This window comes from Protopterus annectens, chromosome 7.part0 (genome assembly GCF_019279795.1).
Source record: "Protopterus annectens isolate FY-2018-M chromosome 7.part0, PAN1.0, whole genome shotgun sequence".
Classification (NCBI taxonomy): Eukaryota; Metazoa; Chordata; order Ceratodontiformes; family Protopteridae; genus Protopterus; species Protopterus annectens.
In genome coordinates, this window is record NC_056739.1 from 681336151 (window position 1) to 681362312 (window position 26162).

Below are 26162 nucleotides of genomic sequence, written 5' to 3' on the forward strand. Positions count from 1 at the left end.
TAACATTAAGGTGTTTCTGATGTAAATTGACTGCTTTATGCAGCTATAACACAAATGTAGGAAATGCTTGTCATTCTACACTCTTGGAACATATGTATTGTTTTAGTTGTTTACACAGGATACGCCTGGCCAAACATAGACTGCAACCTGCACAGTGGGATAGATGGTGGCCCTAACACAGTCATGCTGCTCCAAAGGGATATACATACACGCACATGAACTGCCCTTGTTGAGAGTAGAACTCCTACCTGTCTAGTTGTACATACTGTAGTGCTACATACATATTGCATGTGCCATGGAGCTTATATGCTTTTGCAGTGTCTGCCACTACTGTCCTGGTGGATGACATCTGCAGGTGCAGTAAAGGTTGCCACTGGGGGGATTCACACACACACACACACACACACACACACACACACACACACACACACACACACACACACACACACACACACACACAGTAGCCAGATTAGAACCCCTACTTGTCTAGTTGTATATACTATAGTGTTACATACTTATCGCATGGACTACGGAGCTTATGTGCCTGGGGAGTGTCTAACTGTGCTTCTAAGGCTGATGACATCACCAGGCCCTGTAAGGTAAGACAATGGGGGGCTTATCAGGTAGATACAGGCCTTAAAATATATTGGCACTGACCACACATAAGCGAGAAATATAAACTGCTGCAAGGGGATATACTTACACACATGCACACACTCACTGAGTTGCTATTGCTGGGATTAGAACCCCTACTTATCTAGCTGTATACCCTCTTATACTACATAGCTACTGCATGCGCCATGGAGCTTATGTGCTTGGTGAGTATCTAACTGTGCTTCTAAGGTTGATGACATTAGCAGGCTCTGTAAAGTAAGCCATTGGGGGGTTAACAGGTAGGCACAGGCCTTAAAATGTATTGGCATTGCATACACATAGGCAAGACATACACACTGGTGCAAGGGGATATAATTACACAGGCACACACACACTCACTGAGTTGAGTTGCCATTGCTGGGATTAGACACCCTACCTATCTAGTTATATATGCTATAGTGTTACGTACTTATCACATGCATCACAGATCTTATGCATTCGGAGAGTGTCTGCCACTGCTGTTGTGGTGGATGACATCAGCAGCTGTTGACAGTGAGGCCACTGTTGTGGAGGACACTAGTAACAGAGCCATAAAATGAGAGTGATTATTACACAAACATAGGCCTGCTGGGCGCATGTATATACTGCTGTATGTGGAATATCTACACAAACACACACAAAGTGGCTGATGTGAGATTAGAACCCCTACCTACATATTATTACACACTATAGCTTACCATATTAATTGCATATGCCACTGGTTACAATTGGAGTACAAGTGGCTGCAGCACTACATCACGCTATGCCTTTCTGTGTCTGTGTCTCTCTCTCTCTCTCTCCTTCTCTCTCTCCCCTCTCTCTGTTTATGTATATATATATATATATATATATATATATATATATATATATATATACACATTACCTATACATATGAACCTATATAAAACTCTACAGATCCATATTATATATATATATATATATATATATATATATATATATATATATATATGTATGTATGTGTGTGTGCCACATACTGATGGAGACAGGGAAAAACAGTCACTTATACATAGTTGTCTGTATGCGCAAAGATATATAGACATCTTAGTTCTATAGTCAGGTGTGACTTCAGACATGGGCTGAAATTAGCTAAGTGAAGGAGCATTCCCAGTGTGGCCATCAGTACTTATAAGGGGACTCCAGGCCAGACCTACCTGTACCCCAGTCTGGGATTTTGTGTGCTACAGCCAATTAACTGCTGCACCTGGTTAAACAGTCCAGCACCTCCCTGATATAATGCCTGAGGGATTTCCTGGCTGTGTGCTGTCTGTAATATCTGACTCATATCTAGGATGTGTACAGAGTGTATTAGACTGAACAGGATTTTGCATCATATGTCTGGTACATTTTACATAGCAATGTGATTTCCTGGTACATCAGTGGCAGATCATTATAGACTGATGTGAAGAACCACTGACAGACATTTGGGTTACTGACTCCATACACTGCCAGGAACAGATGCTAACTGCATGAACTGTTCTATTCTGCACTTTTAACATTTGTCTGGCCACTAGTTGCTCTTTCTCCTTATATATGAACTTTTGTCCTGCCCTGCTCCAGTTCCTGGCTTTCTCCACAGTTGCTGCTCTATGTAGTTGTAGATATGCTGTGACTGTAGTACGAGATGTAACACCACACACAGGGTTACCAACTTCACACCTCTGAATGTACCTGTTTTGCATTATGTCCATCATTGCGCATCATATGTCTGCTCTGGTCCTCAGACAGTTTGTGTTGTACTGTTATTATAAGACTACATGGTGCCTATACCTCTCAACCTCTTAGAGCCAGAAATCTGGACAAAGCCATATATAAAAGTGGGACACAGGCCCAAACATAGCAACACGTTTTTAATATTGCTCTTACAAATGTAGACAGTTGGTAGAATAACAAGTTTTGTATGAGCATGAATGTTCTGATGGGTATGAAGTCTGCATCTCAACTGTCTGTCATTATTTTCTCACATCAACCTTTATTGATTTGCTACTAGTTTCCATAAAACTGCAATGTTATGAAAAACGGACCATGAATATGAGACAAAAAATGTGGACATTCTGCGATACTCTGTGCATTTGAAGGGTATGATTGTGCCCACTAACTTGTTGCAAGTACTGACACAGTTAAGTGATGGCCTTTATATCCTGGTGTTACTCTGACTTGTTACAACCTGCTGTTCTACTAGCCACCATCTAGGTTACTCATAGCTGTGTAATGTCCATATCTGTGGCCCCCTGTCCCTCCATTGTCTCTGGCTTTATCCATCTTTCTTGCAGTAACAAATAGTGACATATGGATATTCTGTAGAACTCCTATGATAGGTGTAGCACACATGCAAAATAGTAGGTGCCAGTCTCGAACAATGAACACCACCAACCATATTAATGTACTTAGCCCACTAAGCCACGACAGCCACCAAGTGGTGGGGTTTCATTCCTGACATTATCGACCACAGACATACATAGCACATTGACACCTGCATATTGTGGAAATGGAACATGTCACCAGGTTGATTGGGACAGCCCTGGGATTGTGTAGTCCATTGCTATTAACTTGCAAACATAATGTTACTGCAGTTGTATGGGAACATAGGTATGTTGGGAGTAGGGGACTCTAGCATTGACAGTCAAGCATCTGTCCTATGACCCCACTGTTTGTAATTCTCTCACATAGTGCAGTGGGTTCTGTTGGCTTGGGGCCTATTGCATATTATGGGGTGGCTAGTATTGGGCAGAGAGTTCCTGTTGTCCCACATAGCTGTCAGTTGTCTGCAGCTATCCTGGCAGGCCACTCTGTTCCCTTGCATACATACAGCAGGTCCATATATATGCTACCATAGTCTAGTACCCCACACATTTGTTGTACAGAAAAATGACTTACGTTGTTCTTGCAGCAGTTGAAAGAACAGGGCTTTAGGGCTGACTCTGTCAGATGCACACAGTGCAGAGCCAATACATGGTAAGGTACAGGTTGTGTGGTGTGGCTGGCATCCTTTTTACTATGTATGTGAGTTGGAGTGAGGTGTCAGTCCCTAAGTCCCTAGGATATCAGTGCATGTGCTATGTATTGCCTCTTTGCCAAGTCCAGGGCATACTGGGCACACCTATGTCTACCTACAGGGACAGGCTCAGGGGTTCCTCCTCTGAGTCCTCCTGTGGTTGTGGTGACCTTGGCAATGATGGAGGGATGTGTGTCCCTTCCCTGTAATGTTCCTGCTGCAGCTGTTTCCGCAGGATCGTATTGTGTAGTATGGCACATACTGCGAACATGTGTGCACATGTGGCTGGAGAGTACTGCAGGGCTCCACCAGATATGTTGAGGCAGTGGAATTGTGCCTTGAGAAGCCCAACACATGCTCTATGATGTTCCTAGTTTGTTCATGCTCCTCATTATAGCGTTCTTAGGTGTGTGTGCATTTCTGATGTGTAACATCATCCACATTTCCAGTGTGTAGCCAGCATCCCCCAGTAGATGGCCATATGGGATTTCCCCCCTGGCAAACATCTGGTACAGCTGTGAAACGTGCCTGATGTGGGAGCCATGATGACTGCCAGGGCTGCCAGCACATACATTCATGATAATCCTCTGGGCATTACACATGACCTGGCAGTTGATGGAGTGATACCCCTTACAGTTGACATAGACACTACCCTCCTCACCGGGTTGTGCTTTGATGTGCACATGAGTGCAGTCTATGGCACCCAGTACCTCAAAGTAGTGTGCTACATGGTGGAAGAGATGCATATTGCTGGCCCTCTCCTCAGGGATGCGGGATAAATATATGTGCTCACTGGCATGTTTTTGCATGTCAGCCAGGAACTGGTGAAGTACCCTGGATGCAGATGCCTGTGAGACCCCCATCATTTTCCTAGTAGGTCTTTAAAAAGTACATGTAGCTAGAATTCTTAGGGCTACACATACCTTTGTTTCCACTGGGATGGGTTCCCCTCTGTTGGCTCTGGGTCTGGGATGAGGATGTCAGATCACGGTGAGTTCTTGTAGTATGTCCCTGTCCACCCTGTAGCGCTCTACTATCTCCAGCTCATGTAGCTCCTGGAAGGCTACCCTGGGCCTGAACACTCTTCTCCTTCTCAGTCTGGGCCTATTGTCAGCATCAGCACTGACCTCAGCCACTAGCACATACAGATGTAGCAGAGCAGCAGCGCCCCTATCCTTTTGTCGTTTAGAATTCACAAGTGTGTACTCCAATGATGCAGATTATGTGGGAAAAATCAGACTGTAGGTGTATGCTTACTTTACAGTGGTGTGCTGCAGATACAGCCTGTGTGATTGGCTGACTATGATGCATTCCACCTGCCAGATTTATCATTGAAGGTTTTGAATGGCTCAGTGTCAGTGAAACAGGGCTTATCAGTCATGTACACTTTATTGACTTCCCCAGGCTGTGTCTCTTTTTAAAATTTTTTCACTGCTAAACACTGTGTGCACAGTGTACAAACCCAGGGCGCTAGTATAAACAGTGCTCTGCAGTCTGGACAAACCCTCATGCATGGGCATGCTCAGATTAGCTTAAATCAGCTAAAACATGTGTTGTGGGGCTAAACACAGCTTAGCAGCACAGGGCATACCCCCGTGCTTAGCTGTGCTTAGCTGAGTGCAAACAGTTGCAGCTTAGCTCCAATCTGCTTAAACATAGTGTGACACACACCCTCTTGATGTCAGCTACCTGTTCTACTACTACCGTCATGGTTCTATCCCTTCCACAGGTTGTATCTGCGGGCACAGTAGCCCATTTTGCTATTCAGTAACCCCAGCTCATTTGCATACAGCTACTTGAATATACCCTGGATACTTCACTACTCCAGGGCCTGCCTCCTTAGCAACCACTGACACCTGCCATTGTACACTCTGCATGCAGGGCACTATAATGCATTATTTCTGCAAATGTATTATTTTCAGTTTTTTAACATTTTAATATTTATTTATTTATTTTTTGCAGAAAGGCATGTTTGTGCACTGCTGCATGCTGTGCAAATGTAATATATGTATTAAAAATATATATATTTTTTAATGATTTGCATTGCTTCTTGGACTCATAGTTTTGGCCATTTGCATGCCTACAGTACAATAGCCAACCTTCTTTTTGGGTGTTTACAGCAAATGTTTAAATTTTGCATTTCTGTACAGGTTTTTTTTTCTGTGTACATTTCTGACACCAACATGACACCTGCACAGGTGCCTTTCTGCTTATTGGATCACAAATCCCCCTTATTTGCATGGATTTCACCAGCTTATGTGGTGATTTCCATTCCATGGATATTTCTGTGTCTGCATGCTGGTGCACACTCCTCCACTCTGTTTATTGGATTGCTTGGCAGCTAGTTTCACTGTTGGGGCCATGCCACTATGTCTACATAGAAAAGCACTCAGTGTAGGATTTATTGAATTCCCCCTAATTTGTCTACAACTTCTCAGAATAGTGCTGGGGACTTAACACAACTTGTTGCTCTGCGGTCTCAAGAAGTAGCTGAGATGCATACAAAATTGGAGAAACTACAAGTCACTCAGTGTTTTGAGGAACAATCAAGGAGTGTTTTAACAAGAGTGATAGACTGGCCAATCAAGGAGACTTTACCAATGCTTCCCCATTACAGAACAAGTATTTACAACAAGGAAACCAGTGTAGAGGAAACATGGAAGCATTCCATTCTAGGAATTTTAACTTTAATGAATGGGTCTGGAAGGAGGTATCCTTTCTCTTACAAAGGAACACTTTTCTGAATTGTCAACCACCTAAAACTTTTCAGAAAAAAATGAATGAACTGGGGACAAAACTTTTAAATGTACAGAGCCTACTATGTGATAACTTGTACCTTAATGAGATCATTAAAAACAAACGGGTCTATAACTGTTTATGAGAGTATAAATTCCCCAATGGCTTAAAAGTGGAAGAAGCTGAAACTGATGAATTACTTAAAATGCTTGATAGATTTGGTTTTGAAATTATGTTATTTATAATTAAATTGAACACTGCTAACATTAATAAACTCTTAGAAGAGCTTTGTACTCTGAATAACAAACTTTTGGAGAATTCATTGTTTGAATCGAATGCATGTAGATATGATGGTATTTTTAATAAGGTTTAAGACTGAATATCAACTTAAATTAAAACTGAAATGTAAATGTAAGAAAATGGTTAGAGTCGAGAATAAATATGATAAGAAATTTGCCTTCCCTTTACAAGATTCATACTATAATAAATCAGGGGATTCTTTGCAGGCAGAGAATGTACATAGGAATTTCATTTTGAGAAGGAACTGGTCAATTCCACTGTACAGGATAAATAACCCCAAGATATGGATGGTGGGAGTTTGGCAGATTATATCAACTATCTACCACTGAGGAGATTGGAAAGAATTGAAAATAGAACAGACAGAGAGATTTTTTTACCCCAAGCCCACACATTGAGGGAGGGGAAAGGGTTGGAGGAACAGTGGCAGAAACAACAACAATTGACACAACAGGAGATTATGGATAGTAGTTTAAATGATAACACAATAGCAGCTTATGATGGTACATTACTAATTTTCCAATGTTTAAGTATTTTTAATTATACTGATGTGATGGTTAATAAAACACATTTTCCCTTTAAAAAAGATTTTAAATTTGTTCCCTCTTTTAGAGTGGAGAAGGTTGATGTTTTAACTGGATTTAGACTATTTACGAGAAAGTCAAATCTTCAGTTATTTTTAAGGACTAAATGAGTCAAGATGAAAATACTTCAATTGACTTGATTTTAAAGAAAAAGGGTTGTTTTAATCCCCCTCTCACACTTTTCTTTCAGCATTTGAAAAAAAGCTTGCTGTTTGGAAATTCATATTTTCTGAACAGAAGAGGAAAAGATTTTACAATATGTTAAGACAAGAGTCTCAGTTAATGCATGATCTCAGAAGTAACAATGCCATAAGAATTATGAAACCTGGTAAGGGTGGGGGGAGTGATTTTATTTGATACGATGGGTTATATATGAGAGTTATTTGATATTTTCTATGACATAGAAAAGTATCAGGAGGCATCTAGGAATGAAATCTTTTTAGCCCATAGAAAAATTCAAGTATTCCTGGAGGACACTCTTTTACAGGGTGCTATCTCTGAAGAATTATTTATTTTTTTAAAAATGGAACATTCACTTATTCCTATAGCACTTGGCATCCCAAAAGTTCATAAAAACATATATCAACCCCATTTAGGATTATTATTGCTGCACACAATGGTCCCACTTACCCCTTAGGAATGTTTATTAATAGACTTCTTAAGAATGCAATTAGACCTATTTATTACTTATTAAAAGATTCCTGGGATTTTTTGTCAAAAATTAACAAGGATTGCTATAGTGAAAAATGTTGTTTTAAAATTATTGATGTAGTTGATTTGTTCACATCCATTCCCCATCATGAAGGGTTGAATTTATTTTATAACATAATAAGGGAATTGGCAAGCTTAAATGACCAGTGGTAAACTTGTTATGAGTGTGATGGAAATTATTTTGGTAAACAATTTGTTTTACTTTTGAAGGAGAATATTTCAAACAGACTAAAGGAGTGGCAATGGGTGCATGTTGTGCACCCATATATGCTAATTTGGTTTGTTTTTAATACTGAAATCTCCAAACAATGGGCTACATATTTCCAGTTTTGGATTATATTTTTATTTTGTGGAAGGAGACATCACAGTAACCAGGACTTTTTGTTGAATATTTAAATAATGCTACCCCCATATTTTAAATTTATGTCTACCCTGTCAGACATAACTATAGATTACCTGGATGTAACACTGTCCAAGGATAGAGAAAATTATACATTTATATCCAAAATTTATAGGAAAGGCACATTTTCCAGTAGTGATTTAGACTATCAAAGTAACCATCCTAGTTTCAATAAAATGATCATTTTTAAAGGCCAGCTAGTTAGGGCAGCTAGGACGTGTTCTAACCTAACACATTTTGAAGCAAAAGTAAGTAAAATAACAGAAATGTTCATGGAAAGAACATTACCCAACTATTGGTTCAGAATATTTGTGATGAAGTTAAGTCTGGATGGGGGACAAAATACAAACCACTTTTAGGAGACAACAGTCCCTTAAATTCTTTTAATAGAGGGGTAGACAATATGCAGATCTTTAACAGAAGTATGGTGGTTCCCTTTGGGACTGGTACAAGAGAAATCAAAGATATTATCACCAAAAATTGGGTTATTTTTAAAGGAAACCCAGAAATAATTTATGTTACAGGTTATGAACCCCATTTTGTATGTAAACTGGAAAGAACTGTACATATCTGTTTGAACATGTTAGGATAACTCCATCCCTTCCCTCCAGGGGTACTACCCGATGTGGTACATGCAAACAGTGTTCTTATATTTTGAAAGTGCAATCTGTATCTGTATAAGGTTTACTGCTCTGTTATTAAGTTAAAAAAGGTAATTGTAATACCAAAAATATAGTTTATATTGCAGTGTATGACAAATGTGGGTTTTTTTATGTTGGAAAAAGAGAGAGAGACAACTGAGAAAGAGAATTTATGAACATTTGTACGCCATATCTAAAGCAAAATTTAATAATTCTCTTTATAAACATACCATGGAAAGCCAGGGTTTCACAAAGTTCAGCTTTGGTATTTTAGATGTGGTTCCATACAACCCAATGGGTGGTTGGTGAGAACTGGATTTGGAAATCAGAGAGTTATAGTGGGAAATAAAGTCAAATGCTACATTTTCTCCATGGATTAATGAGAACCTTTCCATACTTCCCATTTTAAGAAAGAAAGCCCTAGATTTATGGAAGGATGTTTTTATAGGGTATCATTTTAACACAGATATTTTACATTATTTTACATTTGACATGCATTTTTTATAAGTCATAGCATGGTATAAGGAGTTTGTATGGGTAATTTTTTTAACACGAAGAGTTAAGTTTTGTTTTAACACATTTTTTACAGGTTACCACGAACAAATAGAAGAGAACAGTGCAAAAACAACCAAGAAACAATGAAAGCACTGTTGAAAGGACAGGTTGTTACAACCATTTAGTTCAATATAAAGGGTAGGCATTATTTTCTTAAGGGCAAGTAACACGTGTTGGGTTTATGTGTGTAAACAACATGATTTGTTTTTTGTGATCTGTAAAAGTTTTTTTATATTATGAAGTGTCTCTTTAAGATTATAGGTTTTAAATTAGATAATTGGCATTAATGTCTTATATAAAGGTTTCCATCTGAAACAGTTTTAATGTTCTGAGGAAGTCCCAGTTATTCTTTAGGAACAAAATCACTTGGCATTTAATGCATTTATTTAAGACTTCAAGAGATTTTCATTTGTGATTTAAACATTTTTATTTATTTTATTTGTCTTGCTGTTTGGTTCATTGTGGCTCTTATGCTGAGTCAATGCTACCTGATTTTCCATAGAGACAGAGTAATCCTTCTTTTATGTCTGAAGTGGTATCCAAGTTTACATTAAGCCACACCATTCAGCTCCCTGTTTTCCTTAGTGAATCTAAAAACGAGGGAGAAAAGATATGCCTAGATGTCTACAGGCAGCAGTGGTACTATTTTGACAGAACTATAACCCTCAGATCTTCAGATGAATTTTTTTACTTCTTGTGAAGATAAGAAGAAGAGACAACTTATCTCAAAAGAGAGTATTTTCAAATGGTTGCCTATTCCAGGCAGAGTCTAGGCCCTCTCTACTAGGGCCTTGGATTCATCTATGGTGTTTTGGAAATGGTTGCATTCTAGAAATATTCTAGAAGCTGCTACTTGTTCCTCAATACATACTTTTAAAAAGCTTTACAAGCTTGATTCCCTCTCTACATCCAGATCAAGCTTTGCTAGGGCCATTCTCTACTGGTTCATCGACTCTTCTCTTTCCACCTCCCAATGTAGTTAGTTAAGGCAATTGTCCCATATAGTTAAGGTTACTGCAGCGGTGATCAATATGATGAACATTATACAGTTGCATAAATTGAATTTGCCGTAACAATAGATGTTCAAATGATCACTGTTGCAGTAGTAAAAAAGGGAAATTGTATTGGCTAAAAATGGCCCGCAATGGCAGCTAGCCTAGTACTTACGTATGAACTTATGAACATATAATTAATAGTCAGAACATTGGTCCCTCTGTTTGGATTTGCTGACAGTTATATTTCATTTCCTGTTCTGTAACAAGATATTGACTTACTTTGCTTGTAGTTCTTTGAACTGCTAAACATTTTTAGATTGATTTTTAGAGTACGTCAGCAAATCTATACAGAGGGACCAAAATTTAGACCATTAATTAGAGGTTCATAGGTTTATAAATACATAGTACCCTATCTGTTCTTGTGGGCCATTTTAAACCTAGCCAGTTTCCCTTTTGGCTTGCATTAACCTATCCCATTTAGTGTTAGAGTAGCCTTACCTATCCATTGGTCAATAACTATATAACTCCCCTAATGAGAATAACTGGGATCATGCCAAGATGGTTTGTTTTTATTTGTCCCATTATACTGAGTTCTAGTGGGAATTATAAAGTCTGTACACGTATTTTGTGGGAAATGGGAATAAAGTTCAGATAAAAAAGTAGCAGCTGGATCTTTTTTTAAATTTTCATTAGCATCTTTATAATGAATTATGTTAACATATATATTTATGAAGATTTATACATTTTGAAAATTGAACAATGAAATGCAAAATCCAAAGAAAAAATATTTACAATATTTATATCATTACGGGAATAAATAATTAATACACGATTAAAGAAGACACAAAATAGATAAGCCAACTGAACAATTTGATCAATTTCAGGAATGTTAAAGAGATGAGTGTATTTATCAGTCTGTGGAGGCAAAATTTTTCTGATATATATAAATCAGTGAAAGAACTTTAGTCCAAGGGTTCTTATCAATAATCTGAGGATACAATCCACTTTCCTTAATTCTGGTCTCTTTGATGGCCATTTCCTGTAATAAAGTTATAAATTCTTCAGATTGAGGTGGTGATGATTTTTTTCCCATTTTCTTGTTATAATTTTTTATGACACAGCCAACATAGTCCAAAGTAAATGATGAGATTCTTTGTTAATTTTAGTTGTTCCTGTTATATTGAACAATACTAGCATTTAGTTAAAGGAAATAAATCAAACCATAAAGCTTTTAGAAAATCTACATCATTTTAAAAGGGTTTTATACATGAACAATGTTGCCTTTATAAGAATTCAAAATCTCCAACATTATTATTGTTAAATTTGGCTATTCTATTGGGTATTAGAAAAGCCCTATATATAATTCAATAAGTTATTTTTATTATTTATGATTTAGATTTCTGTGTCCTAAGGTAATATGTTTCCAAAATATGTCATTATTATTGATATTATATGATAAAATAATTTTATATAGTTTGTATGTTAATTATATATCATCTCAAATATTTGTTGGATTATTGTTGGCTTATTTTTGTATTGGATTGTGATAATTTAAAACATTTCTACTGGGAAAATGTTCTAAAATTACATTAAGGGGGTATATTTGTTGGATTAGTGTTGGCTTATTTTTGTATTGGATTGTGATAATTTAAAAGATTTCTACTGGGAAAATGTTCTAAAATTACATTAAGGGGGTAATTCAATAAACCCTACACAGAGTGATTCTCCTTGTAGGAATAGTGTAGCAGCCTGAACACAGAATATGGCCGCTGAGCAATCCAGGAAATAGGGCTGGGGCATGCATGAGCATGCAGACACCGTGCGGACATGGAGGAGTCCACGGAATGCAAATCACCGCATCATCTTGAGAAAACTATGCAAATGAAGTGATTTAGTGATTCAACAAGCAGAAAGGCACCCGTGTAGGCAAACTGTGTACTGGAGTATAAAATTTAAACAAGAGCTGATGAAGCAGAATATTGTCTGTGAAAGTACTTATTTTTCTTTGTACTAGCAAGAATAAATGATTTATATGGAATTTAGTGGCTTTATATGGTCTCTTGGTTCTGGTGCAGCTTTCTGCTTTTTTCTCATTTTGTTATTGTAGCAGCACCAGTATATATGAAAAACTAAACTTTATTTTTTAATACATATACCACATTTAAGCGGCATGCAGTGGCGTGCAAACATGCTATTTTGGAAAACAAAGTGTAAAATATGAAATATAAAGCTAAGCAAAGTTATTGCATTATAATGCCCAGCATGTAGAGTCATACAATGGTGGGTTCTAGTGGTAGCTAAGGAGACATGGTCTGGTGTAGTGCAGTATCTAGGGTATACACAATTAGGTGTATGCAAATGAGCCAGGGTTATTGAATAGCAAAAAGGGCCACCGTGTCCATATGTACTAACCATGGTAGGGCTAGAACTGTGTTGGTGTAGGCAGAACAGATAGCTAACATCAAAAGCGGGAGTGCCATGGCATGTGTAAGTGTATTGGAGCTTAGAAGCACCTGTTTGTACTCAGCTAAGTACAGCTAAGCAGGGGTGTGTGTCTGAGGCTGCTAAGCTATACTTAGCCCAGCTACACATGTTTTAGCTGGTTAAAGAAAAGCCCGTGTACAGGGGAAGGTCCGGCCTGCTGAGCAATGTTTATACTAATGCCACAAGTTTGCACAGAGCACCGCAGGGCTTAGCAGTGGAATAAATTGGAAAAAAAAATAAAAGGAAATAGCCTGGGAAAGCCAATCAAGTATAAAAGACTGATAAGCCCTGTTCCACTGACACTGGCCCATTCAAACCCCTTAATGATATACCTGGCAGGTGGAATGTACCATACTCAGCCAATCACACAGGCTGCATCTGCAGCTCACCAGTATAAATTATGCATACCCCCTTCAATCTAATTTTCCCACATACTCTGCACCATTGGAGTACACACTTGGGAATTTTAAATGACAAAATGATAGAGGCTGCTCCTGCTCTCCTACATCTGTATGCACTACAGGCTGAGGTCAGTGATGATGATTATGATGCTGACAATAGACCCAGATTGAGGAGGAGAAGAGTGTTCAGGCCCAGGATAACCTTTCTGGTCTACATGACTTGGAGATTGTAGAGCGCTACAGAGTGGACAGGGGCATACTACAGGAACTCACCAAGCTCTGCCGCCCTCACCTCAGACCAGAACCAACAAAGGGGATACCTATCCCTGTGGAAACAAAGGGATGTGTAGCCTTAAGAATGCTAGCTACAGGTACTTTCCAAAGACCTACTGGGGACATGATGGAGGGTCTCACAGGCATCCACATCCAGGGTACTCCACCAGTTTCTGGCTGTCATGCTAACACATGCCAGTGAGCACATTTATTTCCCCAGCAATCCTGAAGAGAGGACCAGCAATATACATCTCTTCTGCCACGTAGCACACTACCCAAAGGTACTGGGTAGCATATACTGCACTCATGTGCACATCAAAGCACCAGCCAGGGAGGAGGGTACAGTCTACATCAAATGCAAGGGGTATCACTCCATCAACTGCCAGGTTGCGTGCAATGCCCAGGGCATTATCATCAATGTGTGTGCTGGCATTCCTGGCAGTTATCAAGACTCCCACATTTGGCATGCATCAAAACTGTACCAGGCATTTACCAGGGGTATGGCCATCTTCTGGGGGATGTTAGCTACACACTGGAACTGTGGATGATGACACCCATCAGGAATGCACACACACCAACTGGACAATGTCATAATGAGGCACACACACAAACTAGGAACATCACAGAGTATGTGTTTGGGTTGCTCAAGTCACAGTTCCACTGCCTTGACATATCTGGTGGAGCGTTGCAGTACTCTTCAGCCACATGTTCACACATGTTCATAGTATGTGTCATGCTACACAATATAATCATGCAGAAACAGCTGCAGCAGGAACATCACAGGGAAGGGAGACATAGCTCCCATAATTTCCAAGGTCCCCACAGACACAGGGAGACTCAGAGGAGGAACCCCCTGAGCCTGTCCCTGTAGGCAGATGTAGGCATGCCCAGTATGCCCTGGCCTTGACAAAGAGACAATGCATAGCACATGCACTGATATCCTAGGGACTCAGGGACAGACACCTCACTCCGACTCACATACACAGTAAAAAGGATGCCAGCTACATCACACTACCTATATCTTACCATGTATAAGCTGTGTACTGCCTGCATCTGACAGAGTCAGCCCTGAAGCACTGTCCTTTCAACTGATGCAGGCACAAGGTAAGTCACTATTCTTAACAACAAATGAATGGGATAGTAGACTGTGGTAGCATATGTATGGTATTGCTGCATGTATGCAAGGGAATGAAGTGGGCTACTGGGATAGCAGCAGACAACTGAAAGCTATGTGGGACAACAGGAACTCTCTTCCAAATACTGGCTGCCCCAGAATATGCAGTAGGCCCCAAGCCAGCAAACCCACTGTAGTATGTGAGTGACATACAAACAGAGAGGTCATAGGACAGATGCATGGATGTCCATGTTGGAGTCCCATACATACCTCTAAACCTCTTACAGCAAGAAATCTGTACAAAGACATAAAGAAATGTGGGTCACAGACCCAAAAAACAGGGACCATTTTTAAATATTGCTCTTGCAAACTTAGAAAGTTGATAAAATAACAGGTTTTACAGTAGCATGAATTCTCTGAAGGGTAAGAAGTCTGAAACCCATATGTCTAACATTAATTTCTAACTTCAGTCTTGAATGATTCACCAGTAATTTTCAGACAACCATAATGTTTTGAAAAATGGCCCAAAATATGAGGCAAACATCTGGACATTCTGCAAAAATCTGTACAGTTGAGAATTGTGGTCTCCTACCCCTGATACACACATGTTCCCATAGAACTGCAGTAACATTTATGTTTATAATGTAATAGCAGCAGACCACACATTCCCAGGGCTGGCCCAATCAACTTGCTAACATGTTCCATTTCCACAATATGCAGGGGTCAATGTTCTATGTATGTGTGTGGTTAATAGTGTGAGGAAGTAGCATTTACTGGTGGCTGTTGTGGCGTAGTGAGCTAAGTACATTGTTGTGGTTTGCAGGGTACATGGCTCAAGACTGGCCATGCCTACTATTTTGCATGTCAGCTACACCAACGGTAGGAGTTCTACAGACTGTCCAGAAGTCAATATTTGTTACTGCAGGAAAACAGTATAATGAGACAGGGGGGCACTGATACAGACAGTACACAGCTATGAGTAACCTAGATGATGCCTAGTAGAACAGCAGGTTGTGACAAGTCAGTCTAGCACTAGGATATAAAGCCTGCCATGAAACTGTGTCAGTACTGACAACAAGTCACTGGCCACCATCCACACCCCACGAATGACAGGGTTTCCCAGAATGTCCACACGTATGCTTCTTATATCTGTTCTGTTTGCCATAACATTGCATTTGTCTGGCAAACTATTGCGAAACTAATAAAGGTTGATGTGAAAACATCAATGACAGACAGTTGAGATGCAGACTTCATACCCATAAGAAAATGCAAGCTAATACAAAACCATTCTACCAACTGTCTACATTTGGAAGAGCAATGTTAAGATCCTGTCCCAATGTGTGGGCCTGTGCCTGACTGTTATATATGACCCTGTCCAGATGTCTGGCTACAACACTTTGAGAGGTATGGCCAACATGTAGTCTTATAATAACAGTACAACACAAACCATCTGAGGACCAGAGCAGAAGTATGGGGTATAATGCTGGCCAACCTGCTAAGCAGGAACAGTCAGAGGTATGCAGTCTGAAACCATGTGTGTGATTTTTACAACTTCTACCCTGTCATGCCATAACTACAACTACATAAGAGCAGCAACTGTGGACAAAGCCTGCAACTGGAGCAGAGTAGGGCAAAGGGCCACAGATAAGGGGAAGGAGGAACCACTGGCCAGAGAAACGTAGAATGTGCAGACTACAACACTTAATGCAGTATCCTGGGTTCCCTGCAGTGTATGGACTCAGTAGACAAATGTCTGTCAGTGGTTCCTCACATTAATCTATACTGATCCGCCACTGACGTACCAGGACATCACAGTGCTGTGTAAAATGTACCTCACATATTATGCAAAACTCTGCTCAGTCCAATACATTCTGTACTCACCCTAGATATGGATCAGTTAATAAGGATAGCAGACAGCCAGGAGAGCCCTCAGCCAATATGTCAGTGAGGTGCTGGACTGTTTACACAGGTTCATCACCCAATTGGCTGTAGCACACAACATTCTGGACCAGAGTACAGGTAGGTCTGGCCTGGAGTCCCAGTGTTATTACTGATGGTCATACTGGGCATGCTCCTACACTTAGCTACTTTCAGCCCATGTCTAAACCCACATCTGGCTATAGAACTGGGATGTACATATATCCCTTCAGCATACAGACAGCTATGTACACCTTAACTGTCTATCCCCACCCCATCAGTCATGTTTACCCCATCTATCTGTATGTGGTACATATAAGATTTATCTGGATTTGTTGAGTGTGATATACATACAGGTATATAAGTAACATATACAAATATATCATTTATAGAGAGGCAGAGACAGGGGGAGAGAAAGAGAGAGAGAGACAGAGAGAGAGAGAGAGAGAGACAGAGAGACAGACAAAGACCCTGAAAGGTATAGAATGATGTACTGATGCAGCCACACATACACCAGTTTTAACCAGTGGCACATGCAAATACTATGGTGAGCCCCATTGTATAATAGTAGGAATGTAGGGGTTGAACTCTCACACCAGTCACTGTGTGTGGGTGTGTGTGTGTTTGTGTGTGTTTCTGTATGTATTACATGTACAGCAGAATACACACGACCAACAGGCCTATGTCTGTGTAATGGTCACCAATGTTTTGGCCCTGTGACTAGTGTCCTCCACAAAAGTGGTCTCCCTGTCAGCAGCTACTGATGTCATGTACCCCAACAGCAGTGGTGGACACAACAGCAGTGGTGGACACTCTCTATACATGTAAGTCATGTGGTGCATGCACTAAGTACATAGTGCTATAGTGTAGACAGCTCGATAGGTACTGGTTCTAATTCCAGCAATGACAACTCAGTGCATGTGTGTGTGTGTGTGTGTGTGTGTGTGTGTGTGTGTGTGTGTCTGTAAGTGTTTCTCCTTGTGGCTTTGTGTATTTCCTCCCTATGTTTGTGCAATGCCAATACATTTTGAGGCCTGTTCCACCATGTGAACACCCCAGTGCATTACTTTAGAGTGCCTTCTGATGTCATCCACCCTAGATGCACCACTGGACACTTTCTAGGCATATCAGCTCTGTGGTGCATGCGATAAGTATGTAACATTATAGTACATGCAACTAGATAGATAGTGGTTCTAATCTCTATTCTGCCAACTGTGTGTTTGCAGCATATCCCCTGTGGCTGTACTCTGTATGTGTGTTGGTTATACCATTTTAAGGCCTGTTCCACCCTGTTGACTCCTCCCATTGCATTACTTTACAGGGCCTGCTGATTTCATCCACCTTAGATGCACTGCTGTACACTCTCCAAGCATATAAGCTCTGTGGCACATGCAATACATATGTAGCACTGTAGTGCATGAAACTAGATAGGTAGGGGGAGTCTAATCTCAATGCTGCCAAGTGTGTGTGTGCATGTTGTTATACCATTTTAAGCCCTGTTCCACCCCGTTGACTCCCTCCATTGCATAACTATACAGGGTCTGTTGATGTCATGCATTTTAGATGCACGGTTTGACACTCTCCAGCCCATACCTCTCAACTGTACAGAGTTTTGCAGAATGTCCAGATGTTTGCCTTATATATTTGGTCTGTTTCTTATAAAATTATGGTTTTCTGGAAAATCATTGGCAAATCATTGAGCATACCCTTCACAAAATTAATGCTAATGCAAAACCTGTTACTCTATCAGTTATCTAAGTTTGTAAGAGCAATATGTAAAAAGTGTCCCTATTTTCAGGCCTTTATCTTCCCATTATTGAAGGCTATGTCCAGATTTATTGCTCTAAGAGGTTGAGAGGTATGCTTCAGGCATATAAGCTCTATGGAGCACATGATATGTATATAGTACATACAACAACTAGGTAGGGGTTGTAATCTCAATACTGCCAACTATATGAGTGTATGTGTCTGTGTATGCATATCCCCTGTAGCAGTGTGGCTGTGTTTCCTGTGTGTGTGCAATGGTTATACCATTTTGTGTGCTTGTTCCACCATGTTAACTCCACCATCAGCAACCTATTCAGGGCATACAAATGTCATCCACCTTAGATGCAGAGTTAGACATTTTCAAACACAATAGCACTGTGGTGCATGCAATATGTACTGCAGGCTATAGTGTACATAACTAGATAGCTAGATGTTCTAATATCAAAACTGGCTACTCACTGTGCATGTGTGTTGGAATGCATGTCCCCTTGCAGTGTGTGTGTGTGTGTGTGTGTGTGTGTGTGTGTGTGTGTGTGTGTGTGTGTGTGTGTGTGTGTGTGTGTGTGTGTGTGTTTGTGTGAAAATGCCCCAGGTGCAATATACTGGTGGTTAGACTCACGATGGTGTGGTAGGGAATACCTCAGGCTTGAACCCCGTACCTTGTATGCAGGTGTCAAAGACCTGAATTCCCTACCCATCATCATTTGTAAAAAAAATTGCAGATTTTTGCCTCATATTTGGTCTGATCTATTCCTCATAATATCTGTGGTTTGTAAATATTGCAATGCTTGATATTTGATGGTGCAGTGGTAGCATTGTTGCCTCACAGCTGCAGGTTCTTGGGTTTGATTCTTGGCTGGGGTGCCTTCTTTGTGGGGGGGGGGTCTGTATCTTCTCCCTGTGTTTGTGTGGGTTTGCTTTTGTGTCCTCCCATGTTACAAAGACATGTCTTCATTATTTCTTCCTGGGCCTCTGCTGAAAATTGTTTTTTTTGTTCCAAGTCAGACTGTCCTGATTAACAAATGTTAAATAAAATTGACAGGCATTTGAATTTCAGACTTCAGGTTTCTGAATGTTTACTTCCTTACATATTTGATGGTGCAGTGGCAGTATTGTTGCATCACAGCTATAGGTTTTCTGGTTTGATTCTTGGCTGGGGTGCCTTCTGTGTGGAGTCTGCATCTTATCCCTGTGTTTGTATGGATTTGCTCTGGTGTCCTGCCATTTTACAAAGACATGTGTCTACAGTATTTCTCCCTGGGCCCCTGCTGAAAATTGTTTTTGTTCCATCAGAAGTAAAATTGACAGGCATTTGAATTTCAGACTTCATATTCTTCAGAAAATACATAGTAAAACAACGTTTTATTCTAGCAATAAATATATAGTAACACAACCTTTTTATTATAGCAATTTTTTAAGTTTATAAGATGACTATTTGAAATTTGTCCTTATTTTTCGGACTGTAATACCCTGTTATTGGCTTTGTCCAGGTTTTTTGTGCTAAGGTTGACAGCTATGGCAAGAACTGAATTCACTGAATATGTTTGAGGGCTGTATTCTCTCATTACTGGGTTTGTCCAGGTGTTTTATGCTAAGAGGTTGACAGCTATGCTGAGAACTGAATTCATTAAATGATAGCCATTTAAGTTTCAGTCTTCCTCTCTTTCACAAAGCAGCTGATTTGGCGTAGTGGTATGTTGCTCTTGACTGTTTTGCACAGGGACCTTGGCAGTAAAATGTACAGTGGTAACACAGCATTTTTCTTTCACAAAGCAGGTGATTTGGCATAGTGGTATGTTGTTCTGACTCTTTTGCACGGGGACCTTGGCAGTAAAATGTATGGTGGTAACACAGCATTTTATTCTAGCAGCTTTCCAATATTAGTAACACCAAAAATCGAAACCACGTCCAACCTGAAAACGAACCTTTATTGCCAAGTGTGTCAAAGCGCTTTTCGGCTTACAATAGTTAGCCTTCTTCAGAACAATGAAAGAATAAAATCAATATACTTTTATATACTCAAAAGGCGCCAAATTTCAACAATTAGTACTTAATTTAACAATTAAAATTTAAAAGGGTACAACTATATATATCTTGAAGTTAATGTGAACAACAATAATAGTTGATGGTAGACTCTAAAACAATTACAATTGTACAAAAGGATCACAAAGGTATATATTTATCAAAACTAACTAGAAATTATGAAATACATTAATACTTAATAAACTGGTTCAAAAATAAACATAAAATTTATTAAAATATTTAATCTACGTTATATAAAAAAAGGGAAGAAAAAGAAAACACAAATCAGTTGTAAAAAATTATCTCGCCAAGCTTTTTAATTTCAACAGGACTCCTATTGAAAGGGCTTCATTAAGGCCTGGAAAAGTACTTGCATTTAATTTAACTTGCCACTTCAATTCAATTAATTGTTAAATTAAGTACTAATTGTTGAAATTTGGCACCTTTTGAGTATATTCATTGTTCTGAAGAAGGCTAACTATTGTGTCAAAAAAAGTGCTTACACACTGCAATAAAAAGGTTTTTTTTTTTTTGACGTTGGTTTTTTTTTTTTTGTGTTATTCCACTAATTTAACGGCTAAAGTCCATCCAACAGCTACCGAAAACATGAACTTTGGACTCCTTTTGGAGAAAATTGACGTATTATGTAAACGTCTTGACCAGGTAGACTCTAACCAAAAATTATTTAAAGACTTTATGTCTTCCAAAGCTACCGATTTGAATATGTTATACTCAGACAATGGTAAATGTGTTACTGATCAGCCTAATGGGAACCAAGGCTCTAAAACTGTAAATAATTCTGCGACTACCCTTTGCGATGACAGCACACCGCCACCAGGTCAAGGGTCACCAGCTACCATGCCGCAAGCTAGTAGGGAAAAGGATTCGCTCCTACAAACACATCTGAATGGTGTTTCTCAGTCATCTGTTTTGCCAGCTAATAGCACGCCTAACATCATTTCAGGGCAACGCACTTCTTTCACGATAACTAACAACTCGCCAAAGCTTTCTTTACTAATAAAGGACTCTTTTGTTTTTGGGAGAAACCCAGTTGAACAAGCCTGTCTTAATACTAATAATAGAGATCAAACGCAGGATAAGAACGCTGCACCAGATATCGTAAGTAATTTAAAAACACTTGACAATCACTTGTTGAAACTAAAGAAGACACAACTTGAGATCGCTTATTTCAAGGAGTGCCTAAATGTTAATATAATACCTAAAGGTCTTCATAGAATGCAATATCCTATAGGGCTTGAGAATGACTCTCCTTTCCATAAAGAACTTGTGCAGCTGTATGAACGACAGGGTGCAGATTTGCTTAACCTCATGATTAAGCATTATTCCATCTTTGTAAATGAACTAACTGATACTGTGCTTGATCTGGACAAACTTGTAACTAGCGACGCTCAGTTTTATAGGTACAAGTACGATTACTCTAGATCTATAACGAGCATTGACAAACATCTGACTAAATTGCAAGCTAATAAGAATAGAAAACTTGAGAGAGACATTAAAGCTTACAAAGAAGGCACAGCCTATCCTACACCTTCTCCAGCTCAGTCTTGGCAACGTTTAGCAGTCAAGAATACTGTTCATAATGCTTGTGCTTTAACTGAGTGTGCTAGTTGTAAATGTTCATACCCTAATGATATGATTGCCGATAATGTTGAGTTTGACAATAATTATTTGAACAATGAGGTAGAATTTCCAACCCTTAGAAGAAGCGAAAGGCTCCAGAATAGTTCAAAAAACAACTATAACCCTAATTCAAGGTTTGTTAATACTAATAATGCAGCTCCTTCTAACCGAATTTCAAACCAAGAATATAATGGTGCAAGACCTAAACAACAAAGACCAACACATAATTTTAACACAAGGTCCAAAATTTTTCAATAGAGGAGGAAATCGGAGTTACTGAACTTTCCATTCAGGCCGAGCCCCCCTCCATTGACACACATGAATCCATGGTTGTTAGCCATTTTAATGGTGACACTAATGATGTCTTTGTCAACCCCGAGAATTCTCTGGCTTTACATATACCTAAAATTATTTTCAATAAAAGTAAAGATTTTAAAGTCTATAATTTTTCTTCTTGCCCACTACCACCAGATTTAGTTGAACTATTATCTAAAGGGCAAACATATGTTCCTTACACGAAATTTGATATTACGTCTGCTATACTGGACCTTAAATTATATACTAGAAAATTAAATTTTCAATATTTGTTTGGTGATATCATGAATACAGGACCTCCACACAGTTTCCACATACCTAGTACATACAATCCACCATTACACCCCACTATACAAATGTTCGAGAGTATTTGTGAATTAGATTTTAGATCTCTCGCTAAGGAGAGAACGAAGAGAACAACTAACATTGAAGAAATCAATCTAATTAAATTTGTCCACTCACAAAAATTCAGATTATGTAAACCAGACAAAGGAGGTGGTATTGTAGTGTTTGACATCGATGATTATAATTGTAGGATGAGAGCTATGCTTGATAATGAATCCTACTCACAGAGTTCTAGGTCTGAGGTGAACAAAGCCTATAACTTAGTGAAAACATGTATTAATGATTTATTCATTGAAGGGCACATTGACCAGGAATTACTAAATTACTTGTCCACTTCATTTCCTATCTACCCGACTTTCTTTGGGATCCCTAAGATTCATAAAGACCTATACAATCCTCCCATGAGACCGTTGGTAGATGGAAGGGGATCACCACTATATGTTTGCGTGAAAGTTATTGACCTTTTTCTACAGAAAATAGTCATAAATGAAAAACAGGTCTGCAAAGACTCTTGGTCTTTTCTAGAACAGATCAATACCCTCGAATTTGACGTCAACCATAATTTTTTAACGGTCGACGTAAAAGACCTATACACTTGTATTCCACACACCATAGCTACCGAATGGGTAACACTTATGATGTATAAACATAGGTATTGCTATGGGTTCCCCTTGTGGAGCAAGTGTAGCAAATTCAGTGATGGCGTTTTGGGAATTTGACTTTGTTTTTAAATCAAAGTTGTACCTAGATACAGTCGTGTTTTACACTAGGTACCTTGACGACATCTTTATGTTAATAAAAGGTAACGACCACACAGCCTCACTCCTAGTCGACTCTTTTAACTCTTCGACTGAATTCTTGAAGTTTACTTACACGTTTGACAACAGCACTATTTCATATTTAGACATAATGTTATCTAAAAACATCGAATTGAAGAGTTATGTATCTAGGATTTATCGTAAAGCCACATACTCGAGCACATTTTTACACTACTCAAGTTGTCACCCTTTCCATCAAAAGAAAGCTGTCAATAAAGGGCAATTAGTAAGAGCAGCCCGGATTGTTACTCTCGATTTTGAATTTGATGAAGAATGTCTATATTTAAAGGAAGCTTTTTCCAAAAGAGAGTACCCGGTGGAGCTCTTAGAAGAGATTATAGCCGAGGTGAAAATAAAGAGAGATAATAACATCTTCAGACTTTTATTGGCTATTCGAGCCCAGTGCTTAGACAGTTCAAGCTATACCAACTTGAGTAGTGAAGGGACTAATGTTGTTCAAATCAGCAATAAAATTATTAAAATTAATAAAATGAATAAAGTTAAAAATAACAACTTTAACCGAGTCAATTACTTTTCTACAACATATGCAAAATCAAGTTCCTTATGTATTAACATACTAAATAAAAATTGGGACTTATTTAGAAACAATTCATCCTTAATGGACAAAATAGGACATAGACCTAATGTTGTTTTCAAACGTGGTCGCAACTTAAAGGATACCTTGAAGTTCCAAGTTGATTTGTTGAGGAAGTCGACTGGGATGTTTAAATGTGAGGCTTGTAATATGTGTAAACACATTTCTGTTAATAACTCCTTTACAATAGAGGGGGTTACATATAAATTACGCAACAAGTATAATTGTAATTCTAAAGGTATCATCTATTTGGCCAAGTGTAATTGTTGTCTTGCCTTCTATGTGGGAAAAACTGAGCGGAGACTCAGAGATAGAATCTACAAACATATGTATGCTATTTCCCACAAGAAGGCTGACAACGCACTTGCCAAACACATCACTTCATTTACAGACCATTCTTTTAAATTTTTGGTCATTGATAAACTAGAAAGTAACTTTAGGGGTGGCCCATATTCTTTAAAATTATTGGAACTAGAATTGAAGTGGCAAGTTAAATTAAATGCAAGTACTTTTCCAGGCCTTAATGAAGCCCTTTCAATAGGAGTCCTGTTGAAATTAAAAAGCTTGGCGAGATAATTTTTTACAACTGATTTGTGTTTTCTTTTTCTTCCCTTTTTTATATAACGTAGATGAAATATTTTAATAAATTTTATGTTTATTTTTGAACCAGCTTATTAAGTATTAATTTATTTCATAATTTCTAGTTAGGTTTGATAAATATATACCTTTGTGATCCTTTTGTACAATTGTAATTGTTTTAGAGTCTACCATCAACTATTATTGTTGTTCACATTAACTTCAAGATATATATAGTTGTACCCTTTTAAATTTTAATTGTTAAATTAAGTACTAATTGTTGAAATTTGGCATCTTTTGACTATATAAAAGTATATTGATTTTATTCTTTCATTGTTCTGAAGAAGGCTAACTATTGTAAGCCGAAAAGCACTTTGACACACTTGGCAATAAAGGTTCGTTTTCAGGTTGGACGTGGTTTCGATTTTTGGTGTTACTAGTCTGTTTCCTGTGGATTTTAGCTGTTCATAGCTTTCCAAGATTATACAAGCAATGTTTAATGTGTCCCTGGTTTTTGCCCTTTTGACCCACCCCAATAAATTTGGCTTTTTCCAGACTTCTTGAGCTGTGAAGTTGAGATGCAGTTGAGTATTGAGTAGATTTTACAAGGAGCTGAGAGCTGCAGGTGAAGAGAAGTTTAGTGCTGATTATGCTAAGTCAGCTCACATTGCTGATAGCACAATAGGTTGTGTACTTGCTTTTGTTGCAGAAGGTTGTTGGTTCTACTCCCATAAGGGGTGAATGCTGCCGTACTAAAAGTTAAAATACTAATTATGAGCCTGTTATCAGTTTGCCATCCATTTCCTATTGCAATATTACTAGCTTATTTTTAATGTAATTTAGGCAATTTATTCCTCAGGGGCATCAGACACTTTATTTTTCGATGAAACCATGAAATATAAAGGTGATTGCTAGCAGCAACCTCTTCATTACAGATTTATTTAATGTGGAATTATTTAGATGACTTTTTTACTACTTCAGAGATTGTGCATATTTACTGATAATGGTAGACTGTAGAATTGTGCATATTTACTGATAATAGTGGACTGTAGAAGTTTGAGTAGACTTTTATGATGGAAATGTTCTGAATTGGGCAGTTTTGTTTCATTGTTTACTGGAAAAATGTTCAAAGCAATAGGAAGGTGTATCAAAGAGCACATGTATGTTTCATATGCAAGGGGCCTATGATTTGAAAAAAGCCCAGAATTAATTTTATCTGCCATAGGTAAAATGTATTTTCTTTGAATGTGGGTTTTAATGTTGTTTCAATGAATGTGAGTTTCAAGGGCAGAGAAGTTTTAATGCCAAGTTTGTTTAGCTGATGTCTTA